Source organism: Nomascus leucogenys, chromosome 12, assembly GCF_006542625.1.
Source record: "Nomascus leucogenys isolate Asia chromosome 12, Asia_NLE_v1, whole genome shotgun sequence".
Lineage (NCBI taxonomy): Eukaryota > Metazoa > Chordata > Mammalia > Primates > Hylobatidae > Nomascus > Nomascus leucogenys.
This window is the reverse complement of record NC_044392.1, coordinates 54062848-54076828: the sequence shown is the minus strand read 5'-3', so window position 1 is coordinate 54076828 and position 13981 is coordinate 54062848. Positions and strand designations below refer to the sequence as shown.

The window sequence follows — 13981 nt, the reverse complement described above, 5'->3', positions numbered from 1 at the left end:
TAGGGCAGGTGGTTTTACTACTTTGTAGATGGGAGAACTGGAGAAATATAAGGGATTTGTTCAAAGTCACACATAAGTCAATGGGAGAATGAACTTCCTGATTCTACATCCAAGGCTCTAACTACTGTACCAAGTCACCATGAACAAATATTTAGTTTATTATAATGCTTGTGAAACATCTGTATTCTTTTCCCCCCAACAAACAAGAGAGCATTTTCTTTTATTCACAGGAGCAGACACTTCTGAGGAAGCAAGTGACATACACTTGCCTTATACAAAGAGAACTCTATGGAAATTGTTCTTTTACCTTTTAGCCAATGACCTCCCTGTCTATCTACCATCTCTTTTGAAACCATTATCATCTTATATTCAACATGGTAATTAACAAAATGTTTTAATGGTTCAATTCCAAATCTCTAAGTCATAAAACTTCCAAATCTCATACTCTCATCCCTCATCTCAATTTTTCTCAAATTTACATTAAAATTTATCTTCTAGGCCGTGTGCAGTGGCTCACGCCTGTAATCCCAACACTTTGGGAGGCAGAGGCAGGCGGATCACGAGGTCAGGAGTTCCAGACCAGCCTGGCCAACATGGTGAAACCCTGTCTCTACTAAAAATACAAAAATCAGCTGGGCATGGTGGTGCAGCTACTGTGGAGGCTAAGGCAGGAGAATTACTCGAACTGGGATGGGGAGGCGGAGGTTGCAGTGAGCCAAGATCATGCCACTGCACTCCAGCCTGGGCTACAGAGCGACTCCGTCTCAAAAAAAAAAAAAATTTCTCTTCTAGCCGGGCGCGGTGGCTAACACCTGTAATCTCACCACTTTGGGAGGCTGAGGTGGGTGGATCACCAGAAGTCAGGAGCTCGAGGCCACCCTGGCCAACATGGTGAAACCCCATCTCTACTAAAAGTACAAAAATTAGCTGGACGTGGTGGCACGTGCCTGTAATCCCAGCTACTTGGGAGGCTGAGGCAGGAGAATAGCTTGAACCTGGGAGGCGGAGGTTGCAGTGAGCCGATATTGCACCACTGAACTTCAGCCTGGGCAACACAGCGAGACTCTGTCTCAAAAAATAAATTAATAAAAATAAAAATAAATAAAATAAAATACAATTTCACTTTTTATCCAAGCCCTCAAACAACTAATGGAAACTTCATTGCTCAAAGCATCCTTATGCCATTTAACTAACAGCTCCTCTTATAAACCCATCTCTGTCTTTAATAGTTTGGGTGTTTTTCAATAGTGAATAAGGAGGTCTTTCTTAAATTTTTATGTAGGGCCTTCACACTATTCACGCACACATCTCTTCCTTGCTAAAACTTTCCAATCACTAGTATTCAGCAGAAAACACAAAACAGGACAATCACGTTGCACAATTTCCACAAAGGTTCTAAACCCACGAGTCTTACCTCCAACATCCTTTTGCCCCCTCCTCCCATCTCTCAATGATTTTACAATTTATCCTTACTGTTTGTTAGTTCTAATTCATCACTTTGCTCAGTGCACGAATCCAAATCTCTGCCCCAAAAACGAACATTTAATTCCTGAATACATCAAGTGCTAACTAATACTCCAATACCCATCATTGACCAAAATGTAACTCTTTACACAGAAAATCATTTCCCCACTGAAATCACTGCCAGGGATTTACCAATGTTTGCTGTAATCAAAGTCAAATTTTGCATCAATTCTATCCCATCTTACAGACTCTCCACTAAGAAATAGTTATGTCCATTTCTCTAACTTATCTAGTAACTTTATTAGTCCCCGGCTGGATTCCAATCTAGGCTCTAAGTCTCTCCTATCACTAAAAACCCATTCTTCCTTCCCCTCCTTCAGACCTCTTGGAGGACAGATTTCTGGCCTCCTCCTTCATGCTTGGTAGCCTTCCCATAAGGCCCCCAGCAATACTATTACAGGCCTCTGGCCCCTCCCTCTCCTTCCCTCTGGACATAACAACCAACCCTGCTGTTGTTTTACTTAGGATATCTCCATTTTACCAGGCTCACCCAACACCAGTCAGTGACATCTTAATAGTCTTTGCAACTTTCAAAGGCCAGTGACTAGGGCTCCACTTTGGAAATCACTGGTGTGTCCCAAGACCCCCACAATGACTCAGTCACCTAGACATCACCAACTCACCTGCTTGGGCCCTTAACTACTCATACATTCTTCCTAGCTTCCACCTCCCCCTACCCTTCAACAAGTCACTGGCCTGCAAAGTCCCCTTTACCTCTGTCCATCTCAGGGGTCTTACAGACCCCATCAAACTCAATCCCAATTCCCTTATTTAGCTCTCCATCTCGCCCCTCCAACACCCCTGCATCCCAGGACCCTGGGACTGTCCTCACTCTCCTGGTTTAACCTCTCCAAGCACTGCTTGGGACACAACCTCTGAAAAAAAGAAGAGATGCCCTCTCTCCCCACCGCCCGTGAGGCACCCCCACCTCCCCCCACAGGTTCCTCCAGACTCGCCTCACTAAATCCGCAACCCTGGCCCCCGCCCCTTTTCTGCCCCCTTCCACCCCGCTCTTCGCAGCTGTGGCTACCCCTGCCCCCAAACCGGCTCAAAACACGAGGACGCGGACCTGGCCCCCACTACCCCCGGCTCCGGTCCTTCCCCTCCCCCTTCCCCAGGTGCCACTTACCCCGGAGGCAAGAGTGGGGGAGGGGAGAGGAGGTGTGGAGCAGGGGAAGAGGCTTGGGTCCAGGGCCGCTCTCAGCCCCGGGGGGCCGGGGCCGGGGCCAGCGGCAGCGGCGGCGCAGCGTCTCCCCCCGGCGGCGGCAGCGGCGGCGGCGGCGCCGTCCCACTCCGGCAAGCACACATAGGCTCCATTGTCCGCCGGCGCCTCCCCCTTTCCGGCTCCCCCCTCCCGGTCCCGCCCCTTCCCTCCCTTCGGCCCTCCCCCGCCGCACCGCGCCACGAAAGGTACAGCCGGCCCCGCCTCGGACGCGAGCGGAGGATGCCCCCCTCCCCCCGGCCCGACGTCCCGCCCGCGGGGAACCGGGACCGCCCCGCCCCGCCCCGCCTCAGCGTCCGGCCCCGCCACCGGGAAGGGCCCGCCCCTCCAGGGAAAGTCGCTCGTCCCCCTCCCCGGACGCGCGCGATGGTACCAACCCGCCGCGGCCTCCTCCCGCCCCCACCTTCCCGCAGGGCCCCGCCCACCAGGCAGCCGCACCTCCTGCCGGCCAGCCCCCGGTATTTTACTACGGGCCCGCCCACCGCCGGCACCACCTCCTGGTTTGCATAGGCACGCCCGTCAGGGCCCGCCCCGGACCGTCACCCGGCCAGAGGGGACGCCCACTCCCCAGCTTAAAGCGGCAGAGCTCTAGTCCCCAACTCCAGAGCCTCCCGAGGGGCCGGCGGGGCGGGAGGTTCGGCACGGGAGGATCTCCTCTTCCCGTCCCCTCCTCCCCACGCGCGCACTCTCCCGGACCTTCCCGCCGCCTCGCGCAGCCTTGGGAGCAACCGAGGGGGGCCAGGAAAGGCGCGGAGGGAGAAGGGCAGCGTGGAATTTGGCCATCTTTTGACAGAAACGAATTGAAGAGCCGGTCTTTCCCTCACTCTTCGCTGCTGCCCAGGTCCCGGCCTAGCCCTCAACCATCAAGGCCACCTCCTCACACCTTCGGGACGCAGTTCCACCCTGCCTTCCGGTCCCTTCTCTCCACCCTTGAATCTGCACCGCCTGGGCCATGGCCGGCTTTCTCCCCTCGCGGGGGAGCAGCCCCCGCCCGGGACTGCGCTCTCCTCCGCCCTCTGCGAAGTGCAGGAGTCCCGCTGATGCGCCGGAGGGCAGGGTCTCCTTTCACATCCGGCCCAGCCCAGCCTGGCTCAGGCATCGCTGCCTGGTGCCCACAGAGGGAACCTCTGTCCAGGACCTCACGTCGCTTCACAGCCGGGGTAGCTCCCCTAATTTTTCGGAAGACCTCTGCTCTGAAGGGCTCAAAACCTGAGGATCCCGGCGCTGTTGTGAGAGGGTAGCCCATTAGATTACACTTTTTCTCAGAAGGAAAAAATGACGGCATCATGGTTAGAGCATGTTGCTGAATCAAAGCTCAGATTCGGGCTATTCTGCTCCATCTGTGTGGCCCCGGTTGCTGCGGTGAACAACCGTTATTATAGATCTGTCTCCTCTGCACCCTCCCCAAAATACACTGTTGTTACACCTCTGTGCTTATGCCTCGTGGGGTCTTGATCTAAGTTAGCTGCTTCGGCAACTGTGTGCACTGACCCCGCAGCTCTTCTGAATCCGTTAGGTGAAGACTGCCCATGTTAGAGTGTACTGCGTGTTCTCCCTGGAGACAGATGGAGGTAATATGGCCAGGAGGACGAGATAAATCTTCTGCTCTTGCTTCTATCACCCATGGTTTTAACCAGGGTACTTATTCCTGTGTCAGTTTCCCTTCCTAAAGGAAACCTTCCTTGGGCAACCTTTTAAGGAATGGTGCTAGTTGTAAAGGATGGTCAAGAGAGCCTTAAATGATAAAGCTGATCTGCTTTCGAAATCATTTAAAACTCTTTAACTGATCAACGTAAGTTACCATACCGGCCTCCCCTGCTTAGATGCTATGAAAAACTGTGGCAAGGTATTTTCTCTTTGTCTTCTGTCATGACTGAGGATATAAATTAAAGAAGAAAGGCAATAGTTGGTATAAACAATATCAAGATCAGTTGAAGAATTCCAAATAGAAAATAATTAAAATGCCTTTTGTCAAGTTTGGGGCATAGAATATTTGATGTAACATAGCTAAGAACCCCTGTAAAAGAAGGCAGGAGGAAAAAGTCAGGTATGGACTTACGGACTTTTCTTACGGTATTAGAAAAGACAACCAAATCAGGAATATGCGAGAAACATTTGGGATTGCTAATGTAGGTGGAAAGAAGGAACTCACAGAACTTATCTATAAGAGAAAAACCACTGCCAAAATAAGCTCTGGCCTGGGGGGAATCCCAGACCAGATCACCTCTGCTCAGCAAGCTCAAAACAAACTCATAACAATAACACACATGTTAAAAGAAAGTCTTAGCCATTTTACTAAGCGTTAAGCCCTCATGCAGCCATTTGTGTCAAAGTTCAAAATTATTGAATCAGAAGAAAAATGCAAATGAATATTAAACATACGACACTAGGGTAAAAGAATAATAATATTGAGAATTTAAGCATGCTAAAAAGTCATGAAATCTAAAGGTTAGAGGTTCCGTAGAAATGGTAATTTAGCTACATTGCACATAGGATAGAAATGTGTTTTAAACTAGGATTTATTCTATTAAATAGTTTATTTTACTAGAATTTTTGCCCTCTGAGTTTTCTACCTTGTATGCATTTTCATCTCACTTGAGAAAGAATTCTATTTTGGTGTATAAGGATTTAACACACTGTATATACATAAACATTAATGGATAATGAAATGCTTTTTTAAAAGCATCTATGAATAAAAGCTTCAAACTGTTACTGCTACTCTAGAAATTTTAAGATAAGAAATCATTTTTTTACCCAAATGGTAAAATTGCTAAAAATAAAGGATTTTGATGCTAAAGAGACTTGGTTTTGATTTTCTCACTTACTGAAATTTGCTTCTCATAATGATGAGCACTCACTGTGTTGCAAACATAGATGATGTAAGTTTGACTTCTTAGTTCTTTAGCTAATCATAGCATTTATTTTAGGTTTGCCTCCAGTTTTTCCACCTGTAAACTCCACTTTCAAGTTGAGGCAACAAGTGCTTTTGTTTCCTCCGTTCTTGATAAACTTACACCTAAATTTTAGGGTTGGAAGGAATTCCATTCTGTCTTACAGAATGCTAAGGCATAGAAGTTCAATGATTTGCCAAGATTATGCTCAGTTTTAGGGACTAGAATTTGAGTCCAAGACTCCACAGCAGTATTCTAAATTCCAATGATTGTTCATTCCTAACAATATTTATTATTGTAGGAGAGAATGTGAAAGTCTTCCTTAGAAATGATGAAACCAAAACTAAGAAAGGTTGAGCCCACTCAGCCAGCTAGTATCAGGGTTATAAGAGGGCTTAACAAATTCTTGCCTTGGTCAAAGCCCTCAGCTTGTCCATTGGCTCCTGCTGCTTGTACTATTAATATTTATTACCAATTCACCTACCTCATTGTTCACCAAAACTGGTGAATTTCAGCTTCAAAAGAATACTACCAAGAGAGTCATTAATGATTGAAAATGATGGATTAGAATGGAATAGCATCTAACCATTAGAAAGTCAGTCTAATCTCAGCCGGGCACAGTGGCTCACGCTTGTGATCCTAGCATTCTGGGAGGCCGAGGCGGGTGGATCACGAGGTCAGGAGATTGAGGCCATCCTGGCTAACATGGTGAAACCCCGTCTCTACTAAAAATACAAAAAAATTAGCAGGGTGTGGTGGCCGGCGCCTGTAGTCCCAGCTACTCGGGAGGCTGAGGCAGGAGAATGGCGTGAACCCGGGAGGCGGAGCTTGCAGTGAGCCGAGATCGCTCCACTGCACTCCAGCCTGGGCGACAGAGCGAGTCAAAAAAAAAAAAAAAGAAAGTCAATCTAATCTCTTTACTTTCATAGTGCTATGCCCCAATGCTGTAATAACATGGCCAGGAAATTATTTCTTTTTTAGGTTTCCTAGGCAAAAGAAACAAATCTCTTTATCCTACCTTTCACCAGTCTATTGAAGTCAATGGGGGAGTCCCAGAGCTTCATCCCTGGCTGGAAAATTTAAAACTAATTGTCTCCTTCGTTAGGTGGAAATCAATTTTCCCACCTCCTTTCCTCCTGCAGCTTCACCTGAGGCCCTTGGCATTCGATGAGAGCTTGAGTCTTGTTCTGTGTCACCACATACCTGCTCTTCACAACTTGAGAATCAGAGTCACTGTTCTTACGAAGCTTTTAAGTGACACTCAGATCCCATAAGAAGGCACCACCAATGCTCCCCCTTTGTTTTCATGCTCAAACCTGTATGGTTGTGCCTCCTACTCTCATTACTCTACCTTCTAAAATTCAAGTTTTGTGACATTCTCATTTCCTGAGCCCTAAATGATTGACATAATGATCCTGATCCTTCCCCACTTTTCCACTTTAACCGTTGTCCATCATGCCTTACCAAGGGACAATCTACGTGTTCCACATGCTTTAACCATTTCTCTCCACATCTCTTGATCTTCATACCAGTTCTTCACATCCATTCTTAGAATCCCACTTCCCTTTTCTTCCTCAATTTCCACTAATTTATTATTTATTTATTTATTTATTTTTTGTAGAGATTGTCTCACCATGTTGCCCAGGCTGTTCTCAAATTCCTAGCCTCAAGCAATCCTCCTGCCTTGGCCTACCAAAGGGTTAGTATTATAGGCATAAACCAGTGAACCCAGACTCATTTCTTATTCATAACTGCTTTCCCAACAATAATTCTGGATGTTCCTACTACTTCATTTTGTTTCATTCTCCTAGACATTTCCCTAGGAATTTTGTCCTCCAGATGACCTATTTTGTTTTTCCTGATTTCAGCCTGTGTTACTGGACTCTTCCCAGCTCACACCAATCAATCTCTTCCCAGTTTCTCTAGAATTACTACCCAACTATTTCAGCCTTGATTTCACCTTTATGGTTTGCATTCAGGTTGCACTCACTGGCCACTTTGTCTCCATGGAATCCTTGACCATCCATCATTCTGGCCATGGAAATTTCTAATGCTAAGATGTACCTTCACTTCCTTGTTTCCACATCTGGTCAACCAGACCTTGCTAGAAAAAACATGAAGCCAATAAAATGGATTCCAACCAAAATTAAGGTGACGATGCTGAATTTCTTTACTTACCACTTTGTAATCGTTTTATATATCCTCATTGTTGCCTCTATCATTTTCCACCGCAATTATTCCAAATTCTATCCACACTACTTCTACACTGCAAGACCAACCTTGTCATCTCATCTCACCTCTGAAGGACCCTGCTCACTCTTCTCCCATCCGTTGGCTTCTTACTCTTTGCTTTAGAATCTTCAGTAACATTTTTCTTACAGTAGTACCCTTTTTTCCCCTTTCTTTTTATTCCCAATTTATCCAAAGGGCAACCTACATTCTCTGCCACAACAATTGTGTTTCCTCCTCTGTAATCAACCCAACCATTCTACCAAAATGCTCTGTCCAATATGGCCAAACCTAATTGCCAAATTCATGTAATGAATATCCTTTCCTCCCTGAATCTCTTTTTAGTTGTTAATTCCAAGATGTGATGATACGGTTTTGCCTTCTTTATTGATTGAAATTCTTCTCATTGTCTCCTAATTGTTGTTCTTTAAAGTCATTTGTTCTTGATCTTGTCTGTGTCCAATTTTCCCTAAGTCATTTCACTCTCCTAACTTTAGCTATCATCTCTTTGAAGTTTAAAGAACTTTAGCTATGACGAGCACATCTACAAGTCTAGCTCAGGCCTCTCTTGAACTTAATCCTGCATTTCTATCTACTCAGCTTGCTCATCTAAAGTGACTTAACATATCAAAAAGCAAACTCACCATCTGTCAAGATTAAGTCTCACTTCTGAATTCCCTATATCTTTCACTTAGGCTTAAAACTTTGTGGTAATCCTGACTCAGCATCTTCTGTCTTTGTCTCCTCTCATCGCCAGTGTCCACAAATTCCTCCTTAAATCAATTTGTTTTCTGTTTCCAAGATGGGACCGTTGCAATAGATATTCCTGCCTCCAGCCTCTCACCTCATCAGTCAATTCTACATACTCTTGCCAGATAGATCTTTCCTTAAAAAGTGGTTTACATATACCACCATTTTTTACATAATTCATGCAGTGTCTATTCCTTTCTAATTATTTAAGCCCTACTGGTTCTGCTGAGCCCAATGAGGGCCCTCTATCTACCTTAAGATCTCAACAATATTGTATAACAGAAACAATATTGGTTTTAGAGTCATATGGACCTGGGTTTAGATATTAAACTGTATTTTTGTAGCCAAGTAATTTTGGTCAAAAACAATGTTTTCTTTTTCATCTATTTTAGTGGTAGATGTTTTTATAATCAATTTAAAAATATAGCCTAGATAGGCAAACTTTTACTCTAGGTCCCAGTCTTCCCCCATATCCCAAGAGCAGAATCTCACATCTCTTTTGTTTTTCAATTATTTATTCATTGCAATATTTATTGAGCAACTACTAAGTACAGGGCTTGGGGGATACAAAAAATGAATCCAACATTCAATTCTGTTTTCAAAGTATAATCAGATTTGTATGAAGGGTTCATTCATTAATAAGAAAAAAAGAGTTTACTAAGTGCCTACCTTGTGCTAGGTCTTGTGCAAAGTACTGAAGATTCAAAAAAGTATAACTTAACTCCCCTGATGTTGGGATCTGGGATCTAGCTTGTTAAAAATATTAACAAGCAAACACTTATAATCACTTATAATAAGTGGCATAATATGAATAAATACCAAATGTTTTGGGCATACAGAAGAGAGATATCTAGTTCAGGCAGGAGAGTCAGGGTATGCAATAAGACCTGAGTGGAATCTTAAAGAATGCGGAGGAGTCAGCCAGGCAAAGGACTCAGCAACGTGCAAAGGCTCAGATGTGTGACAATGTATATAAATAACCACAATGCAAGATAGAAGGTAATAAATAAATACATGGTAGAGCAGAAGCAAAAAGTAAATCAGCAATCAGAGGAGATACATTATTTGAGGGAGAAGACATGAGCAGAAACTACTTCATGGAGGTGGAAGCACTTGAGGCAATCTGAGGGTCAGGTTGATTCAGGCATGCAGTGGGGCTGGATGCCTCTTTGTCTTCTCAGCACCTCATGCAGTGCCCTGTACACAACAGGGACAGCACCTTGTTTGCTGTGATGATGATGGTGATGGTAATAATGATGATATCTAGGTTTGTTTCTCATGAAGTTTGTTCCTCTGTTTTTCCAGAATGTTTACAAGGGGAGATGCATGATTCAAAAACCCACTTCTGGGTGGAAACCACCTGATTTTGAATCCTACCTCTGCCATGAGCAGGCTATATAACCTTGGAAAAATTACGCAACCTCTCTAGGTTTTTTTTCCCCCCATAAAGTGGAGTACTGGTAATAGGTATTTGTCTCCCAGAGTAATGTGGGAATAAATGAATGACTGTAGACATGTAGGAATAGTGCCTAGCACATAGTTAAGTGCCCGATAAATGTTGGTTCTTATTATTGCATTTGGTCATTTCTGGATTTTCCAAAATGGAATTGGCCTGTGGGGAGATTTTAGGGACACTGAAAGGCTATCCCCTCAATATCTTACTCATTCTCACACCCAACCTCACTTACTGATATCTCTTCAACTCTCCTGACACACTCTTTTAAATTCTGCCATTAGAAGTTCATACTTTGGATTTAAGATGTCACTTCCCCCAGCCCTTGTGGGGGATAACATAATAAAAGGTTAGCCTTGTTTCATTTTAATAAGTTATCTGGCCAGACCTCTATCCTCCTTAACTGCTAACTGCACTGAGGGAGTATTGAGCGGAATAAAGAAAAGGCTAATTTTGAAGCTTGGAGAACTTTCCCCAGAAATTAAAGATAGAAGGAAAGATACTCAGAGGGCTTTCTGAGGGCAGCAAGTCCTCTGGGATTGGAAAAAGTGGTTGAGATTGGCGAGAGATGCCAAGAAGTGGTGAGGAAAACAAAAACAAGGTCATCCGTGCCAGTAAAGACAGGCTTTGCTAACTTAAACAGTGTTGACCTTGATTTGGGGGTTCTGCATCAACCGCTCTTTTCTCTACTCTGTGCTAGTGTTTTGGAATAACACTGCTCAGGATCACTCTTGATTCACAGTCACTGAGGACACTATCCAGGTGGTTAAGGAACTCCTGTTTGTAAAATCTCATAATGACTTTTACATGTGTGCTTTCTTAGTTATTGTTTATGAGTCAAGCATTAATAAGCACCTACAATGTGTCTAGTGCCAAACTAAGCAGAGTGAGAGCTTCATTAGAAACTGAATAAATACCCCTCCTCCAGAACTTTGCAGTCCAGTTGAGGAAACAACTAAAACAGAAGATGTTTAATAATTACTTTCTAAACAGAATTACAGACACCGCGCAAACCATAGATTTCCGGGGAGTGGGAGGGAAGGACGGGAAGCAATGATTAGAATCTGGAGTAGTGTGTGATAATTTTGTGAAGGATCAGAAGCCGAACTGGCCTTGAAGAATAGGATTTGGGCAGTTCTAGGAGGGGAGGATGGCCAGGAGGGAGAGACAAGGAGCCAAGCCAAAGACCGAAAGGAGCACAGCATATGTGTGGGCAGTGAATCAGAAAATGATAGTGGTAAAGGTGATTAGAAACAAACATAATGGCAGCTGCTGTTTATTGAGTATTTAGTATGTGCATGTGCCAAGCACCATTCTAAGGACTTTCTATGATCTTATTTATATACGCAATAACCCCATGAGGTATGAATTGCTCTCCTTCATCTGTTTTGCAGTTGAGGGGCCAGATACTTAACAAGGTAAGGTAACTGTGCTGAGTCATGTGTCTAGAGAGTGGTGGAGCTGAGATTAAAGCCAAAGTCAGCCTAAGGTGAAAATGTTTAATCTTTCCACATTACAGCCTCTCTTCATTGTGTGTGTTGGGATCAGTGGGGATCACAGATAGATAAATAAGGTGGGAATTAATTATGAAGAATATAATTTAGATAAAGTATATAAGAAGAATACACTGAGTTATTTTTTTAAAAAAGCTACAGTTTACAGAATACTGCCTATGGAATAGGCACCATCCTGACAGCATTATCCTGAATGTGATTTACAATTATACCCATTTTACAGATAAGAAAACCCAGATGGAGAGGGCAAATAACTTGTTCAAGCCTCGCAACGGTTAAAAAGCACAGTCCAGATTTGAATGCCAGGCTAATGGCAAAGCCTGTATTCTTGCTGCTATCCTGCACTGCCTTTCTCCTTATGCAAGGGAAAAAACATGTAAAAATAACATCATTGCAATTTGCATGGTATTTTTCAAAGTATTTTTTTATATTCACAGCCACACTTGATCCTTATGACAACCATATGATAGGTGTAGTAGATAGCTCCCATCATAACGATTAATAGTAATAGTCATAATAATCATTAAAATAACAACATTCGCCAGCATTGATTGAGTGCTCTTCATACATCCGTGCACTGTGCTAAGGGCTTTGCATGTATTATATAACAACTCTATAAGAAAGATTCTACAATTATCCTTAATTTGCATATGAGGAAACTGGGGCTCAGAGAGGTTAAGTAACTTAATAAAGGAGCTGGGCTCAGGTAAGTTACAAGACTAGTTCAAGGTCATGTGATGATGGGTGGTGATTCCTGAACTAGAACACAGATCCCGCAATTCCATATCTATGCATGCTCTTTTCATGTTACTATTTTAACCATCAATCTGCAGCTACAGGAAGGAAGATTTGAAGAAAGAGCTACAACAGGCAGAAGAGAGAAGAGAGAAGAAGACAGGAGAGAAGCCAGAAAACGGCAGAAATTCAGGCGTGAAATGATGCAGATCCAGGTAGGGCAATGTAAAGATAAATGAAGAAGTAGAAAATTCAGGTGCTAGCTGAAGAAGATTGTAGCAGCTTACTTCCGCAGCATATAAATGTAAAAGGAAGGAAGAACAGTGTAAGTTTGGTTTCTAGCCATAAAATTGGTGGAAAGCAGGGGCAGTGTGGTCAGAAGTGAGACAAATTCAAAAATGACACTGAGCAGGACGTGCTGGTGGCTCATTCTGGTAATCTTAGCAGTTAGGCAGGAGGATGGCTTGAGCCCAGGAGTTAGAGACCAGCTTGGGCAAGATGGCAAGATCTCGTTTCTATAAAAATAAAATAAAAAATGACACTGGTCTACAGTGAGCTACCACTACACATCAGCTAGGAATGCCTATAATAGAAAGACAATGGCAAGTGTTGGTGAGAATGGAGAGAAACTATCACTTTCATGCATTGCTGGTGGGAATGTAAAATGCTGTAGTCACCTTCAAAAACAGTTTAGCAGTTTCTTAAAAAGTTCAATGTAAGTTTACCATGTGACTCAGAACTTCTACTTCTAGGTGTCTCTCTAAGAGAAATAAAAATGTATGTCTACACAAAGAATTGTATGTGAATGTTCATAGCAGTATTATTCCTAATAGCCAAAAAGTGGAATCAATCTGAATGTCCATCAACTGATGAATAGTTACATAAAATGTGGTCTATCCATACAATGAAATATTATTCAGCAATAGGAAATGAACTGCTAATACACACTACAACATGGATGTACCTCAAAACCCCTTTGCTAAGCAAAAGAAGCCTGAAAGAAGCCAGATGCAAAAGACTACATATTGCATGATTTCATTTACATGAAATGTCCTGAAAACGTAAATCTATAGAGACAGAAAGCAGATTAGTGGGGGTGGGAATGGGGATCAACTGCAAATAGTATAGGGATCTTTTTGGGGTAAAGTAAATGTTCTAAAAGTAGATTTTAGTGATGGTTGCACAACACTGTCAATTTAAAAAAAATCATTAGATCATACACTTAAAATGGGTAAATTTTATGGTTTGTAAATTATACCTCAATAAAGTTGTGTTTTAGAAAAGTGAAGCTGATTTGTAAAAGACGAAAGAGAGTCGAGTTTTAGAATTATGGGTGACTGAATACCAAAATGGAGATGTCTTGCCAGGTGAGAGGACAGGCTGGAGGTGCAGAGGTGAGAGCTGAAGCCAGGAAAATGAATGAGCTCACCAAAGGAAAACGTATGCAAGAGAAAAGGAAGATGTCAAGGGTAAAGCTTTCAGTGTCACTACCATTAGGGGCAGGGATGATGGTTTGCCTGGGCTAATATGGTGCTTACCCTGGTAACAACATGTCCGGCTAATATTAAAATTCACTGATATTCTCTAAGCATGCATCCACTGAGAGCAGAGGTATAAGCCCCAAGGCATGGCAAACAGTAGGGTAAATCTGTCTGGAGGAAAA

General features: G+C 43.5%; 1 protein-coding gene and 1 pseudogene across 5 annotated transcripts in view; one reads left to right on the top strand and one right to left on the bottom strand.

Moving 5' to 3' along the window:
• LOC100585076 overlaps positions 1-13981 on the top strand; it is a 1278821-nt pseudogene that overhangs the window by 770351 nt on the left and 494489 nt on the right. The gene's annotated exons all lie outside the window — the stretch shown is intronic.
• BCL9 (BCL9 transcription coactivator) overlaps positions 1-13981 on the bottom strand; it is an 84980-nt gene that overhangs the window by 23282 nt on the left and 47717 nt on the right. The window contains exon 1 of one of the 4 annotated variants that reach the window (XM_030824714.1): positions 2654-2843. The exons of the other annotated variants lie outside the window; for them this stretch is intronic. The gene's annotated coding sequence lies outside the window, so the exon portion shown is untranslated. Of the gene's footprint in view, positions 1-2653; positions 2844-13981 lie in introns of those variants that run through there. 4 annotated transcript variants of the gene reach the window in all.